This window comes from Phyllobates terribilis, unplaced genomic scaffold (genome assembly GCF_046119375.1).
Source record: "Phyllobates terribilis strain yellow unplaced genomic scaffold, ASM4611937v1 Scaffold_12__6_contigs__length_324123572, whole genome shotgun sequence".
NCBI classification, from domain to species: Eukaryota; Metazoa; Chordata; class Amphibia; order Anura; family Dendrobatidae; genus Phyllobates; species Phyllobates terribilis.
Genome location: NW_027362772.1, coordinates 21,305,181 through 21,323,164, shown reverse-complemented (window position 1 = coordinate 21,323,164; position 17,984 = coordinate 21,305,181). Strand labels below are relative to the sequence as shown.

At 45.3% G+C, this 17,984-nt stretch overlaps 1 long non-coding RNA gene across 1 annotated transcript; it reads right to left on the bottom strand.

Moving 5' to 3' along the window:
• Nucleotides 1-1,587: 1,587 nt before the first annotated feature.
• On the bottom strand, nt 1,588-2,405 carry LOC141172946 (uncharacterized). Its single transcript, XR_012252556.1, has 3 exons — nt 2,288-2,405; nt 1,981-2,016; nt 1,588-1,667 (listed from the first exon to the last, which is right to left on the bottom strand). It is a non-coding gene; the product is annotated as an uncharacterized lncRNA (long non-coding RNA).
• Nucleotides 2,406-17,984: the final 15,579 nt, after the last annotated feature.

The window sequence follows — 17,984 nt, the reverse complement described above, 5'->3', positions numbered from 1 at the left end:
CAGAGAGAGAACCAAGGATGGGGCAGAGACAAGAGGTGTCCTCCACTCACCGGTAGGATATATTGGATGGGCAGAGACAAGAGGTGTCCTCTGCTCACCGGCAGGATGTATTGGATGGGCCGTCATATCGGAGGTTTTCTATGGACCTAGAACCGCTGTGTACATAGACATCGTTCTCATCTGTTGAAAATGTTGGAGCAGGAGGAATATTTTGCATTTTTAATCAGAATCTGATAGAGCGATTCCGGCACCTCGTCGTCATCCTTGAGTATTTTTTCACGTTCTTGAGATAGTTTCCAGAGATTGAAAGTGAGACACTTGAGAAGAGACAAGAGACAATCAATCAGGGTGATGAAGTCCAATCCGACCATCCTGATCTTTGCATTCTCTCCATATACAGATCAACCATGAAGTCCTGATTTTGTACCATGAGCCATATTATAATTTTCACTAGTTGGACCAGTTGTGCACCCCCCGCCGATAAGCTGTAACCGGGGACTGCCAGAAGTTCTCATCGTTGCGCCTTGACCACTGAAGTTTTGATGAAGTTGCTGTATTCTGGCAGCATGTAAGGTGCCCGTAACAGCTCATCGGTGACAGTGCCGAGTTTCGCAACTTCACTGATCCAAGTATTGATCGCTTTTCCTAAAGAGAGGGCCATCAGTCAAAACGTAGTTTCCAGCTCCTTTAATGTAAGCACTAGTGGGACTGTGAAGGTGTGCACTGGGAGGACTAGGAACATAGGCACATCTAGAAATGTGAATTTGTGTACCGCTAGTCCTTCAGGGGTGAGCACTAACATGTCTGTGAAGCTGTGCACTAGTAGGACTGTTGCAGTGGTAGGACTAGGAGGTGTTTGCACAACTAGAACTGGCAATGAATGAATGAAGAAGCCTAAAGACCACCTTGCAACCTCCATGAAGACAACTCTTCTGCCTCAGTCAAACCCATGGTCTGTTGTCCCTCCGTACCATGCCATACGCCATTATTCTCATATGAAGTTTCCTTCTGTGTTCCTCCCTCCCAGGTCTGTATGGACTGTTCCGGAGACGGAGCTGCTTTGATTGTTGATGATTTGGTTTCTTGAGTGGTTCAGGGAGATTTTTTGTTGAAGCCTTTGGAGGAGCCTTGCTTGTTCTCAAAAGGATTTAGACAAGGTAGTCTACCTGCAAAGAGGAGACCAAGATTATTAGACGTTACCTAATATCTATTGTAATGTTCTGTAGTTCATGGCCAGTAATTCTATCCTCTATATCCATCATCTATATCCATAGTCTTATTGCTGCAGCAGATAATTTCACAATGGTCAATGCACCTCGTGACTTTTTCCACCCATAATTCTCCATAGAAGATTCCTTTTGGTAGCTTGTCTACCCATCGGCAGGATATATAAGGGGAAAGCACATTGAGAAGAAAGACTGCACTGATTATACAAGCCCTGCATTATCAGTAGTCTCCATGGGTGGAAGTGCAGAAGTACCTGTGAGACATATTTCTCTGGATTTGCTAGCCCCGTTAGTTTCTGGGGTAGCAGCCTTTCTGTGTCCTAAATGTCCGGTTTGGGTTGTTGTTCCGGGAGCAGTCTGGCCAAGGGTACTGATCGCCATGTGATGAAGTCTTATTCTTTGGTCTCAGGTCGGAAGCAGCACAACAGGTGTCTGATGAATCTGCAGGAGATAAGACTGGGGTGAGGAGAGCAGACAGGTCCAGTGGTGACAATGGGGTCCAGGCTGGGAGGAGAGGGGTATTACTGAGAGGATGGCTTCTGTACAGTCTTGTACAGTCCTGGAGACACAAATGATTTTGGTGAGTCCTGCACACGAGTCCTCTCACAATCAGCCGGTGATAACTACAGGAGTGTGAAGGACCTTCTACAGCTATTAGTAATAGAGGGGGGTCCTGATGGAAGAACCCTCCTGTTACCTCTGTGTTTGCTAATACGGGAGGTATAAGAGGGGTCATCCAAAGCTTTGTATTTACCTTGGTGCTTTTATTCCTCCTCTGCTGCTTCTGCTCCTGGGGAAAGATAAGGGCTTATTATTAATAACTTCACTACATGAGAAAAAGTAGAGGCAATTCTAGAGCCAGCAACTACTCCCGCCATCCTCTCCACCCCTGGAGCACTTTATGGTAACACAGATAAATAGGATCCTTTTTTCTGCTGCCACTAGAGGGTGCTCACCGCAGACTGATTTATAAACAGTGCAATGGGAGCTGTATAAGTCCCTCTGCAATGAGCGCCCTCTAGTGGCAGTAACAAATACCCAGCAGGTAAGCCGTCACTCACATGTTCTGCTCCTCGTGTCGCAGACTCTTTGATGTCCACCACCTGCGTCTTTTCCTAAGAGAGAAATTCAGGTAGAGGAGATTAGTGCTGAGCGGAGGACGTTCGCCAGGATCAGTCCATACTATACTCTGAGATTGTGTCATGTTTAGTGGCCAATGCTTGGGGCAAAAGGAAAGTATGTCACCCCCAGGGCTCCAGCAGTGTAATAGACATGACCTCATGTCCCACCATCTAAGCTCTGAGATCTCTGCACGGACGGCGATTCCATCGCTTTATATCCAGATGGAGCAAATGTTAGATACAATGAGAAATGTTCCATCTCCAGGTCAGGAATATTCTCATCATACACGATACAATCTGATATCGCTCCATGTATCCATGGTGACGGCCAATCAGATGGCCAGGTTTATTAAAGGGATTGTTCAAGTATCTAGCCCAGTAATGATATAAAGGTGCGAGGAGGCAGAGTAGAGGGTCGGGGACACCTCCATAATCAGTATTACTCCTAATCACAGGGAGATTATCAGCTAATTATACACAATATAATATGGGGGGTACAAAACTAGTGAGAACAAACAACACGATCGCTGCTCTCATTCTTCTAAAATCACAGGGGAAAGCGATTAATGTCAACATTTCACAGTGATCTACGTACAAATACTGCTGACGTGTCTCTGTATGAACGTCTTCTTTATCTCCTATATTTGTCACCTCCTCCACATTTTACTTCTCTTCTTTGTTGTTGGTTTCATCCACATCCTTCTCCTCTTCCTTACATTCCTCTACCTCCATATCCTTCTCTTTTTCCACCACCTCCTCTTCCATGATTTTATCCTCCTCCAACACAGTCTCTCCGATATTATCCTTCTCTTTCTCCTTCACCTCCTTCTCCTCCTAAATGTTATTCTCCTCACTCTCCTCCACCTCCTTCTCTTCCATGATGTTATGCTCCTTATTCTCCCCCACCTCCTTCTCTTTGTGACATGCAGAAGTAGTGCTGTTGCAGAGTATGACAGTCACAACTATTGCTGTTGCTTTAAAAGCATTCAGCAACTGTTAGAGGTGGCACAAGCACACGAGACGGGAGGTGTTGTGCTCCGGAGGCATCCAGCGGCTGGAGGGGTTAACACAGTCACAGGAGACGGGGAGTGTTTTAGCAGAGCCCCAGGATGATTGTGGGGAAGTTGTTTACTGTCTGACTGGAGCCGAAGAGAAAGGTGGTGTGTGTGTTCTGCATCTCACAGAAGCGCCCCTGCAAGTGAAAAGGATTCAAGTCAGGAGTGAAGCTGGGCACAGGGCGGGTGAAGTTCCTGAGCTAGCAGTGCAGAGTATTGTCAAGCAGAAAGATGGGGACTGTGGGAAATGGTGTCACAGGGATCATCTCCCTCAGCAAATCCCCCCCCCCCTCCATCTCACTGTGCTGTAAGGAATGCTGTGTTCATTAATGTGCCTTTGCATTAGAACTGTGCTGTCCTGTACTACTGGGAAGACTGTGAACTGCTGTGCTGCTAAGGAAACTGAACTGTTTGTCACTGGAGCATGTTACTCATAAGACTTAACTTGCACTGGCTGTGCGGCTTCTTATTAACTGCTACTGTTCTACCATTTATGAGGACTCTTGTCAAGTGTGTCTGGTCAGCAAGTGAAACGACCTACGTGTCTGTGCCTGAGGGTCAATACCCCTGTGTGCCTGAGAGAAGCTGCAGCACATGGTCTTTGGTCGCCGAGTAACGGTTCCCCCAGGATTCCAAAGAATTCATGTAACCTGTCTCACCCCTATCTGAACCTAGCAGCGTGCGTGTAACCTCTTCCTTGATGTTATCCTCATTCTCTTCTAGGATGCTATCCTCCTTATTCTCCACCTCCTTCTCGGTGTTATTCTCTTCATTCTCTTCCATCTCCTTCTCCTCCTCAATGTTATCCTCCTCCTTCTCCACCCCCTTCTCCTCCTTGATGTTATCCTCCTCCTTCTCCTTCTCCTCCTTGATGTTATCCTCCTCCTTCTCCTCTTCGATGTTATCCTCCTCCTTCTCCTCTTCGATGTTATCCTCCTCCTTCTCCTCTTCGATGTTATCCTCCTCATTCTACTCCACCTCCTTCTCCTCCTCGATGTTATCCTCCTCATTCTCCTCCACCTCCTTGATGTTATCCTCCTCATTCTCCTCCACCTCCTTCTCCTCCTTGATGTTATACTCCTCCTTCTCCTCCTTCTGCTTCTTGATGTTATCCTCCTCCTTCTCCTCCTCGATGTTATCCTCCTCATTGTCCTCCACCTCCTTCTCCTCCTCGATGTTATCCTCCTCATTCTCCTCCACCTCCTTCTCCTCCTTGATGTTATCCTCCTCATTCTCCTCCACCTCCTTCTCCTCCTTGATGTTATCCTCCTCATTCTCCTCCACCTCCTTGATATTATACTCCTCCTTCTCCTCCACCTCTTTCTCCTCCTTGATGTTATCCTCCTCCTTTTCCTCCTCGATGTTATCCTCCTCATTCTCTTCCACCTCCTTCTCCTCCTCGATGTTATCCTCCTCATTCTCCTCCACCTCCTTGATGTTATCCTCCTCATTCTCCTCCACCTCCTTGATGTTATACTCCTCCTTCTCCTCCACCTCCTTTCCTCCTTGATGTTATCCTCCTCCTTCTCCTCCTTGATGTTATCCTCCTCATTCTCCTCCACCTCCTTTTCATCCTTGATGTTATACTCCTCCGTCTCCTCCACCTCCCTCTCCTCCTCGATGTTATCCTCCTCATTTTCCTCCTCCTCCTTCTTGATGTTATCATCCTCATTCTCCTCCACTGTCTTCTCCTCCTCAGTTATCCTCCTCATTCTCCTCCACATCCTTCTCTTTCTTGACGTTCTCCTCCACCTCATTCTCCTTCTTGATTTTATCCTCCTCTTTCTCCACCACCACCTCCTCCTCCTCTGTGTTATTCTCTTCATTCTTCTCCACCCCCTTCTCCTTCTCGATGTTATCCTCCTCCTTCTCCTCCACCTCCTTGATGTTATCCTCCTCATTCTCCTCCTTGATGTTATCCTGCTCATTCTCCTTCACTGTCTTCTCCTCCTCAATGTTCTCCTCCTCATTCTCCTCCACCTCCTTCTTGATGTTCTCCTCATTCTCCTCCACCGCATTCTCCTTCTTGATTTTATCCTCCTCTTTCTCCACCACCACTTCCTCCTTCTCAATGTTATGCTCCTCATTCTCCACCTCCTTCTCCTCCTTGATGTTATCCTCCTCCTTCTCCTCCTCGATGTTATCCTTCTCATTCTCCTCCACCTCATTCTCCTCCTCATTCGCCTCCACCTCCTTCTTGATGTTATCCTCCTCATTCTCCTCTACCTCCCTCTCCTCCTCGACGTTATCCTCCTCATTTCCTCCTCGATGTTATCCTCCTCATTCTCCTCCACCTCATTCTCCTCCTTTATGTTATCCTCCTCATTCTCCTCCACCTTCTTCTCCTTCTTGATGTTATCCTCCTCCACCCCCTTCTCCTCCTTGATGATGTCCTCCTCTTTCACCACCATCATATCCTCCTTGATGTTATCCTCCTCCTTCTCCTCCACCTCCTTCTCCTCCTTGATGTTATCCTCCTCCTTCTCCTCTTCGATGTTATCCTCCTCCTTCTCCTCTTTGATGTTATCCTCCTCATTCTACTCCACCTCCTTCTCCTCCTCGATGTTATCCTCCTCATTCTCCTCCACCTCCTTGATGTTATCCTCCTCATTCTCCTCCACCTCCTTCTGCTCCTTGATGTTATACTCCTCCTTCTGCTTCTTGATGTTATCCTCCTCCTTCTCCTCCTCGATGTTATCCTCCTCATTGTCCTCCACCTCCTTCTCCTCCTCGATGTTATCCTCCTCATTCTCCTCTACCTCCTTCTCCTCCTTGATGTTATCCTCCTCATTCTCCTCCACCTCCTTGATATTATACTCCTCCTTCTCCTCCACCTCTTTCTCCTCCTTGATGTTATCCTCCTCCTTTTCCTCCTCGATGTTATCCTCCTCATTCTCTTCCACCTCCTTCTCCTCCTCGATGTTATCCTCCTCATTCTCCTCCACCTCCTTGATGTTATCCTCCTCATTCTCCTCCACCTCCTTGATGTTATACTCCTCCTTCTCCTCCACCTCCTTCTCCTCCTTGATGTTATCCTCCTCATTCTCCTCCACCTCCTTCTCATCCTTGATGTTATACTCCTCCGTCTCCTCCACCTCCCTCTCCTCCTCGATGTTATCCTCATTATCCTCCTCATTTTCCTCCTCCTCCTTCTTGATGTTATCATCCTCATTCTCCTCCACTGTCTTCTCCTCCTCAGTTATCCTCCTCATTCTCCTCCACATCCTTCTCTTTCTTGACGTTCTCCTCCACCTCATTCTCCTTCTTGATTTTATCCTCCTCTTTCTCCACCACCACCTCCTCCTCTGTGTTATTCTCTTCATTCTTCTCCACCCCCTTCTTCTTCTCGATGTTATCCTCCTCCTTCTCCTCCACCTCCTTGATGTTATCCTCCTCATTCTCCTCCTTGATGTTATCCTGCTCATTCTCCTTCACTGTCTTCTCCTCCTCAATGTTCTCCTCCTCATTCTCCTCCACCTCCTTCTTGATGTTCTCCTCATTCTCCTCCACCGCATTCTCCTTCTTGATTTTATCCTCCTCTTTCTCCACCACCACTTCCTCTTTCTCAATGTTATGCTCCTCATTCTCCACCTCCGTCTCCTCCTTGATGTTATCCTCCTCCTTCTCCTCCTCGATGTTATCCTTCTCATTCTCCTCCACCTCATTCTCCTCCTCAATGTTATCCTCCTCATTCTCCTCCACCCCCTTCTCCTCCTTGATGATGTCCTCCTCTTTCACCACCATCATATCCTCCTTGATAGTATCCTCCTCTTTCTCCTCCACGTCACTGGCTCCGTATTTCCAATAAAAGAAAAGCAATGCAGGCACCATGGCTGGAGAGAAAGAGGCATGATAGAAAAGAATGAAGGACACAACAAGAGGTGAACATAGCACAAAATTATACTCCACCATAAACTACAACCTGAAAGGGATTGTCAGCTTTGCAGCTATCATGTGTGATGTCATGGTGTATGGGGTGGAGCCAATGATGTCATGGTGTATGATGTCATGGTGTATGGGGCGGAGCCAACAACATCAACATCCATGACATCACAAGTAGCAGGTAATGGGGGTGGAACTAAGAGCCCCAACATTCAATGACATTACAAGTAGCTGCTATTACTGCCGGCTTCCATTGAAGTGCATTGTCCGATATACCTGAGATGAAGCAATATAAATCCTACAAATGTGGGGGAATATCTGTATAATATCACTATATATGGAGCTAATAAGTATATACATCGGTATTGAAAAAGAATTTCCCAATATTGGTTGGATATATATTTTCTGATCATGACAGTTATACTGAACAGTGAATCGTTTTTAAAAAAATATATAACAAAAAGAACGTAAAACGTGATCAAGACGCTGCATTTACTAAAAAATGTACCAATAATACGCCAGTTTTCGATGCAAAAAATAACCCTCATACATAATACAGCTCCTCTGGCAGAAAACCATAGCACTTATGGCGGCACAAACAGAATTTTTTTTTTTTTACAAGTGTGAATTTATTGTGCAAAAAATATAAAACTCTAGAGATTTGATGCAGTCAGAATCGCACTGACCCCCAGAATAAAGAGATGACTTTACTTGTGCGACACGGTGAATAGCGTAAAATGTAACACGCAAAAAATCAGTGGTAGAAACCTTGTTTTGTTTATATTCCTTCCCATCAAGAGTTAATAAAAGTTTGTTGCTAATTGATATGTCCCCCAAAATGACGCCACTGGCAAATACAATTCAGTCCTCATATGACTGTCAGCGAAAAAATGAAAAAGTTATGGCTTCTGGAATGCAATAATAGAAAAGTGAAGGAAAAAAAAATGGTCTGACATAAAGGCTAAAACTGGGTGTGACACCAAGGGGTTAATGGATGAAAAATGAACGATAAATAAATGATATTTCCAAAGAAGGACAAAAAGCCTCAGTTACCTAAAGACTAGAATACCGAATACTTAAATAATAAAGAAATAAAGATTTATTCTTCATTAACAATTGATTCAGCGTTATAGTGTCCTATGTAAACTCTATAACTACATCTCTGCCACCTGCTGGTCAAAAGTGAAACTTGCAACTTAAGTAGCTCTGTACCCTTCCGCTACCTGCTCATCAAACTGAATGTTATCTCTGGTTTCCTACAGAATAATCAAGATGAAATTACCGTATCAGTATTTCCTTATGTACAAGTGATGATTCTTCCTAGTTCTTGCTCACATTCCAGAATGGTAAAATCTAGCAAAGAAAGGCTAAAGACACGGCAGACAATAATGTTCCTTGAAAACAACAAGGTGAACTAGCCAAATTCCAAAGGAAAAAAAACTAACTACACTTCTAAACATGATACGGTACCAAGGGAGGACTCAGATTCCAGTATCGATGACTCCGAGGATGAATCACCATCTGTAGACTCGGCCCCTATCTCAAGGTCATTTCTTAAAAAATTTCTTGTCCAAGCCATGAAACCTTTGTTGCCTTAGATCTGACCTAAAACAAGTCGCCTGATTGGACACTACACAGACAGACCTTATGCAATACTCAAATACTTTAAGGGAACAAGTGATCTACCACCAGAATCAAGTCAACGCAACCATCCTAGCCCTGGAAGACAAAGAGAACAGAAGTAGACACACAAATGTCAGAAAGAAAGAAATTCCTGAGCCCCCGGAATCCTTGGAAAAAGTTGCTAAAGAAATATTTACTTCCAGTGTAGGTTCCAAAAGAGTTGAAAAAATAATAATAGAAAGGATCCACAGAGCTTTAAAACCTAAACCAAGACCTTCTCACTAGAGATGAGTGGAACTTTCAAGATTCGATTTGGTTCCGATCGTCGAATTTTTCAATGTTCGTCGAACAGTTTGACGAACATATCCGAATCCCATTGGATTCAATGGGAGGCAAAACCAAACGCATACACAACACCTTCAAAGGGGCCTAAAAGCTGCCAAAACACATCAAATTAGGGGCAGACAAAAGGAAAAGTGGCATCAATTGACCCACAGTATAAATAGTATAATTATTATTATTTATTATTCTAGTGACATTTATTCCATGGCGCTTTACATGTGTTAGGGGTGTAAATAGCAAACAACAAGTACAATAATCTTGAAGAAAAAAAGTGTCAGCAACTGGTACAGGAAGAGAGAGGACCCTGCCTGCGAGGGCTCACAGTCTACAAGGGATGGGTGAGGATACAGTAGGTGAGGGTGTTGGCATATGCAACAGATTAGGACTTATTATAAGTGAAAGGAGGACTTTATACTAACGAGACAGCAGATGGCGATAGTGTGTAAAGTTATATGCTTGGTGTAATGTGGGGAGGGAAGCTCTCAATTGTTGGTTGTTTCTTACTTCCTGTGTTTTTTTTTCTTTCTTGAATGTGTTATGTCAGCAGCACACGGACTGTGTGACACTGAATTGTATCTCATGTTTAACCAGTATGAAGTAAATACTGTTTACTCAAGATATCTTGCTGATTGAAGCTCTCGTCTGTACAGTGGTGACTGTAAGAAGATGCACTCTGCGACAGGTTATGGGCCTAGACACTACAGGCCCGCACTACAAGCCCAGGCAGCAGGATCCTGGTTTATAACCCCAGATAACGGAGCACACAGATAAGCTCTGTAAACATAAGGAAATAAATCCAGATACAGAGTGACAAAGGGATTCATGATCCCAGCGGCTGGATATAATTACAGAGAATTCAACACAGGCAGGACATACAGAAACTATCAGCAAGAAAAAAACAGGAGAATATCTTCAGTACAACTCTCTAAACAAGTAAGACTATATAAAGATGATGAGTAACATAGAACTGAAATTCACAGTAGCTAAACTGAATAGTGAAAATTATCAGTTATGGAAATTCAAAGTAGAGATGTTGTTATCTAAGGATGATTTATGGGAAGTAATTGTTACAGAAAGACCAGATCAAGATAATCAGACATGGGATAAGAAGAATAGACAAGCGAGAGCCACCATTAGCTTATTAGTGGATGATGCTCAATTAATACATATAAGAAATGAAGAAACAATGAAAGGAATGTGGGAAGCATTAAGAAAACTGTATGAAAGACCTAGCTTGAATCACAAGTTATTTTTATTAAGAGTACAAATGACGACATGCAGAAGCACATATTCTCAATGATAGAAGTGATATCACAGCTAATTGGTGAAGACTATTGGTGAAGACATTAAAGAAAGTCATGTAGCAGCTATATTATTGTGCAGTTTACCAGATTCGTACACAGCCTTGATAAACGCCCTTGAGACGAGACCAGAAACTGACATTACATTAGATTTTGTGAAAACAAGACTAATAGATGAATATCAGAGAAGAAAAGAACAAAGAAATGATTCTTCTACTGAAAAGGACAGTGAAAACGCTCTTAAAGCTACAGAATTTAAAAAACCCTATAACAAAGAGACAAGGGAATGCTTCAGATGTAAGAAAAAAGGTCATTTAAAGACAGACTGTACCATATGGAAAGCAGAACAACAATACCGAGCAAGACTCGTAGCTAAAGGGTATTCTCAAAAATATGGAGAAGACTATGATGAAACATTTGCTCCAGTTGTTAAACACACTACAATAAGAACTTTACTTACAGTTGCAGCAATGAAACAGATGGAACTGAGACATCTGGATGTAAAGACAGCTTTTTTGAATGGAGATTTGTGGCACCCCAGGCCTGGTTGCCACAAATGTGATTAATCTGCGTCTGAGAGCAGGAGGGAGGTTCCCTGGTTAGGGACAATTAGCATGCAGCACCTCCTGTCCCAGGCCAGTAGGGGGAGCTGGCTGCCCTATAAAAGCTGGAACTGGGGCAGGGTTAGAGAGACCAGAACCCACTTCTGAAGTGACCAGAAGGGTTTCTTAGAGGAAGGGACAGGTCAGCAGCAGCTGAGGAGTCCGTGAGGCAGAGGAGAGACTGCAAGCCAGGGACAGAGGCGACGAGAGCTGGTCCTGGCAGAGAATCAATCTAACCGGACATTGGGGTCCAAGGCTGTCCGGGTTATCACTCCCAGCAGCAAAGAACCAACCTGCGAGGGATTTCAGGTCCCTTGGCCTAAGAAGCCTGGAGGCTCCGCCACACAGAGGGACCAGTACAGCGAGGAGAAAGCAAAAGGTACCCAAGGCCCGAGTCGCAAGCTATACAGGCGAGAAGTACACGGCCATGTCAGGGACGTGGGCTATTACACCACGAAGAGGGGGATAGTCAGAAAGAGCATAGAGAGAACGGTAGGCCTACACACTCACCCTGACCAGTGGGGCTCCCCCGAATGCTCTCAGACACGCAGGCCCATTCCTAACCGGTACTACTGTTGGGTCATTAATAACATCTACAATAAAGACCCAGAAACGTTTTGAAATGGACTCTGAACTTTTACTATTGCGGCTGGCACTATCACCCCCAGCATCCACCTACACTGCCCTGAGGCCACAATCCTCCCGTGGGGAGTTATCCTACCCTTGAGCTGCACACCAACACCAGCCTCAGCGGTCTGCCTAGCAGCGGCGGTTATCCCTGACCGCAATCCACGGGTGGCGTAGTCGGACATTCACAAATCTATAAATAGGCTGGCACAACATTGGTCTGACCACCCTGAGCCACGGGACCGGGTTGCCACTACTACCCCCATCAGCACCGTACACCAGAAGACCCGGTTTCAAGTACCCCACGGCCCAGGGGGTGAGTCAGATTTAGCAGAAAACATTTACATGGAACAACCTCCAGGATTCAAAGATGAAAGAAATCCAAACAAAGTTTGCAAACTACAGAAAAGCATATATGGTTTAAAGCAAGCAGCTAAAGCGTGGAATGACAAAATCACGGAAGTACTTACAAATGAGAAATTTCAAAGAAGCAAAGCTGATCCATGCTTGTACACAAAAAGGTTGATTAATAGATGGATTTATGTACTCATATATGTAGACGACATTTTGATTTGTTTTAAACAAGAAAGGGATAAAGAAAACATTCTAAAAATCCTGAAGCAACATTTTGAAATCAAAGACTTGGGAAATGTGAAACAGTACCTAGGAATACAGGTAGAAAGAGAAGAAGACGGAAGTTTCCTACTGAATCAAAATCACATGATTCAAGACATAACAGAAAAATTTGGATTAAAGGATGCAAAAACAGTAAAGTCTCCAATGGAAACTAATTATCTCAAAGAGATGAACAGTGAAAAAAATATGCTACCAAATAGTGAAGAATACAGAACAGCAATAGGAAAACTACTGTATCTAGCGACCGTTACAAGACAGACATCGCAGCAGCAGTAGGAATCCTGAGTAGAAAGGTATCAAAACCAAATAAAGCTGATTGGAATGCCGTGAAGAGAGTAATGCGGTATGTGAAAGGAACTAGCAATGTTAAGCTGAAATTACCCACAAGTGATAATTGCATTTTAACAGGATATGTTGATGCAGATTGGGCTGGAGATCCAAATGACAGAAGATCTACCAATGGACATATTTTTTTTCTCTCAGGTGGACCAATAAGTTGGACAAGTAAGAAACAGTCAATTGTGACACTGTCTTAAACAGAAGCGGAATATGTTGCCGCAGCACATGCGAGTCAAGAAGTACTGTGGTTAAGACAATTGTTGACAGAATTAGGACAACCACAGTTGGAACCAACAAAACTGAAAGAGGATGTCTTGTTCTTGCTCAAATGGAAGAGTCAATCCAAGAACCAAGCATATTGATGTGAAATATCATTTCTTGAGAGATCATCAGGAAAAAGGAGTCTTGAAGTTAGAGTATTGTCCTACTGAAGAAATGACAGCAGACATCTTCACGAAGGCGTTGAATGCTGATAAACACCAGAGACTAATAAAAAAGTTGGGTTTGATTGAATAAGTCCTTACTGTTGAGAAAGGGTGTTGGCATATGCAACAGATTAGGACTTATTATAAGTGAAAGGAGGACTTTATACTAACCAGACAGCATATGGCGATAGTGTGTAAAGTTATATGCTTGCTGTAATGTGGGGAGGGAAGCTCTCAATTGTTGGTTGTTTCTTACTTCCTGTGTTTTTTTTTTCTTTCTTGAATGTGTTATGTCAGCAGCACACGGACTGTGTGACACTGAATTGTATCTCATGTTTAACCAGTTTGGAGTAAATACTGTTTACTCTAGATATCTTGCTGATTGAAGCTCTCGTAAGTACAGTGGTGACTGTAAGAAGAAGCACTCTGCGACAGAGGGTAGAGCTGATCGTGCAGCGAATGGAGGAGCGAGGGACACTGCAGGTTGTAGGCTTGTCGGAAGTGGTGGGTCTTCAGGTTCCTTTTGAAGGTTTCCACGGTAGGCAAGAGTCTGATATGTTGGGGTAGAGAGTTCCAGAGTAGGGGGATGCGCGGGAGAAATCTTATATGCACTTGTGGGAAGAGGAGATAAGAGGGGAGTAGAGCAGGAGATCTTGTGAGGATCGGAGGCTGCGTGTAGGTATGTACTAGGAGAGTAGGTCAAAGATGTATGGAGGAGACAGGTTGTGGATGGCTTTGTATGCCGTGGTTAGGGTTTTCAACTGGAGTCTCTGGGCAACAGGGAGCCAGCGCAGGGATTGACAGAGGATAGAAGCCGGGAGATAGGGGGGGGACAGGTGGATTAGTCGGGCAGGGTTCGGACATTCAAGGATTAAAAATCAAACACTTAGAACAAAAAGCTGTCACTTTTGCCAAAGATCTTCTACTTCTACTTGCAAACTCCAAGTAATCCTTCCCCAAACTTACAGAAATATTCAAACAATTTGGTGAACTTTGGAACTTTAAAATCAATTTAGACAAATCTGAAGCCTTCAATGTTACCGCCCCGAAAAGTGAAATCGCGTCACTCCAGGAAAATATCGCATTTAAATGGCCATCTAAATATATCAAATACTTAGGAGTCCATATTACCAAAGACCCAAGAGACCTTCATCAAAGCGACTTTCTACCCCTTCTCAATACTATTAAAACGATTTTTAAATCCTATGAAAGTCCTTACATGTACTGGATAGGATGAACAAATGTGGTCCTACCTACTGTAAGGCAGCGTTAGTCAACATACTGGGGGATACTCGCTGCACCGGGTCAATTAAGCACACCAGCCACGTTTTTCAGTTTTCACACTTCAGCAGTTTATTGCATTTCATAACTGCTTATCACACAGTCCATCATAGTGGCTCACTGGCATATTACACCCATAACATTCGGGAGCCTTTCCAGCGACAGTCACGTCCACTTGGCTCCAGCTACAGCCCTCAGCTAGGCAACAACATAAATGTCCATATAACGCAGTGTTTTTACCTTGGCGGGTTTTTAGCTGCTTCAGGTTTATTCTGCCACTCCTGTGGCTTTATGGCTTCCCAGATGGGGGTCTCCAGCCCTCGTACCATCCAAGGCTACTGGTATGCTTACACAGCCAACATCCAGCCTCAGCCTTTCTGGCTTCAATAGGCCTCGCTCTCTAGCGGTGTCCCACACAGGAACAGACCTCAGGCCTTACACACACCACTGTGTCAAGTCTATCAGGGTTTATATATCCTGTAGTACACACCCCACAGGACCTGTGCTGATGTCACCGTCATGTGATCAGACATTCTGTGCATACAGGACCTGTGCTATGTCACAGTCATGTGACCAGTCACCTGAGGGGGAAGGTACATGGTCAGCCCAAAACACATCCTGGATCATTACAGTAATGCCAAGCAAGCCGCTGCATTACATATCCCCCCCTCTGTTCAAACTTGTGGGGTTGAACACATAGTATACACAATTACCTCACAACCCACAGTTCACACCGAGACCATGTACTTGACAATTGCGTTGTTCAGTGCCTGGAACATTAGTTATCGATATTAGCCCATTCCTTAGGGACCTACCATTCATCATTGTCACTGACCTCGTCAAGTCACATTTCCGGGTCGTAACTTTGTCAGACCTCCCCCGCTCCCAGCGATCAGTCGTAACCTTGTCAGACCTCCCCCGCTCCCAGCGGTCAATACAGCAATGTGACTCACATGCCCTGGTATCTAAGGTCGACTCCATACTGTCCCGTCCTCTATTGGGTCATTTGTATGGGCCACTCAAACCTGAGTTACTGGAGGTCTCACTACCTCTAAACCCACCCCCACTACTCTCAGGACATCTTGAAAGGTCCCTAACTTCAGCTGTATCTGTTCTGTTACTTAGGGGGCCCTTTCTCTGTCTGGTCTCACAATTTCTAGACGGCTGCCACTTTCTGCTGCTCAGGCGATGCTGCCTTTCCATTTGTAGCCTGGCGAGATTCAACTGTTCTACCTCTCGCAGGTAGGTCACTCGGTACTCTATCAGCATGCGCATATATTCCAGGCTTTCTTCTGCTCCTACAGCGGAGAATGACACCATGCCGTCTTCATCTGGTATCCAGTCCTGACGATCACGTGGACTGCTTACTTTCACCACCCCAGACTTCTTTATCATCATCTGCATGGCTCGGCCATTTCTCCCAATGAGCTTTCTCACCAGAACATGAGGCACCCGGATGATCTCTTCCCGCAGACTGTGAGCTTTTCTCATAAGCTCCAGTTATCTAACGGCTTGTTCCTTCTTCAACCGGAGAAACCGCTTCGTACGCATACATCGCCAGTGCATGTCACTTAGGATCGCCACCCTCTTCACTGTGACTTCGGTCGTGGACAGGACCACCAGCTGTTTAGCTCCTGAGGTCGAGTACACCTTACAGGCTCCCACGGCCTTCTTAAACTCTTCATGCACGGACTCACTGGGGCATTCTTCCCTCAAATCCTCGGGTACATCTATGAGGCATTTGTACCGGGACGTTTCTGTCTCACCAGTGGTCCCCAAAAGATCATTTAGCTCAGGTTTCAGGGGCAACTGACTATCAGCTTCTTCACCCTGTATGCTTCCCCTGAGCTGACTCACAGCTACAAACTCAAGAATTTCCGTCTTGACCACTTCCATTTGATATTTATCTTCGGTTAACACTCTCTTAGCTCTCCTCAGGTCCACCTTCTCATGGTATAAGGGAGTGAGTGCAACTTGTTTTTCCTTTTCCTTCTCCAAGGAGGCCTCGTTCACTGAGTGATACTTAGCCAGGCGACTTTTGAGCTTGAAAACTTCTTCCTCTAGCTCGGCTACTCGCCTCTCAGCAGCCCATCTCTGAAGCTCTTCCTGCTTCAGCTGCTCCTTTAACAATAGAGTTCTCTCAGACCTCTCTGTCTCCAATGCGCCCACTCGGCTCTCGACAGCCAGTCTCTGAAACTTCTCTTGCTTCCAATGGGCTTGTAGCGACTCCTTGAGGTCCTTGATCTCGGCTCCTACATCCACCAAATCATCCGAGCACGTATTATTCAAGGAGCTATCTGTTTCATACCTCCCATCTCCAGTGGCCAACTCCTGGCCCTGGTCTGTGGCTTCTCCGATAGACTCCTCCATCTGTTTCCGCTCAGCTTCCATCTTGCTGATTCTTTCCTTAAGGCACGTCTCTGCCCTCTGGAGATTATCACAGAACGTCTGCAGCTCCTTCACCTGAGCATCCAGACCTAGGGTCTTTCTGCGGAGATCACCATTTTCATCACGGGTGTCCTGCAGAGTCGTCTCAACCACTTGGCGCACTTGCTCTGCATCCGCCTTATCATCCTCTAGTTTTTCTTTAACCTTGAGGAGATCCTCATAGTCTCTCTTGATTTGTTGCAGTTCCCTATTGAACTTTTCATGCCTCTTTTCTGCCTCACGATCGTGACCAGACACTTCATCTTTTATTGCCTCTTTCAGGGCGGATAGCTCCCGGTCTCGCTGGTACAGAGAGTCCATCAGCCGCTCCTTCTCCTGCATTAGAGGCTTTACTTGGTCCTGGAATTGCTGCAGCTCCCTCATGAGTTCACCATATTCCTTCTTGGAGTCACACAGCTCCCGCTTGAACTGTTCACGCAGTCGTTCTAGGTTTTGTTCACGCCCAGAAACTTCATCCTGCAGCACCTCTTTGAGGGCAGACAGCTCTAACTGTACCAGGGAGAAGCGACCTTTCACCTCGCACAACTCATCTTCACACTCCGCTTTGTCAATCTCTAATTGAAAAACCTCCTCCTTGATTTTGCGGCGGTCCTCCTCTATTTCGTAGAACGCTTCCTTCCATTGGTTAACCTCCTCGTTGCTTCCCTCCAGGTCTCGCTGCCAGTTCCTCACAACCTGGTATATTTTCTGCTGTTCAGACTCCAGGTTCAGCTGGTCTGAGGACACGTTCCCCAGGTTTTCCCTTAGTTGCTGCACGTCACTCTGATACTGCTGCCTGATAGGCTCCAGCTCCTGGTCAGGACTGGCCGCCTCCTCTTTTGCTTCTAAAGGAGGATCCACACTTGAAACAAAAGGCACACAGAACTACATTTTCTTTATTTTCACTTGCAGCAAAGACTACAGGAGCAACCTTTTTGTGGCCCTTGCGCCGTCGACGACGAGAGGGGGACTCTCTCCCCTCGTCTAGCCCCTCATGACTGAACTCTCTTCCTACTTTTGTAGTGTCACCGTCAGTTGTGGGGTCTGCGTCACTCCCTATGGTGTCGTGGACCAACAAGTCACCTCCCACCTTGACG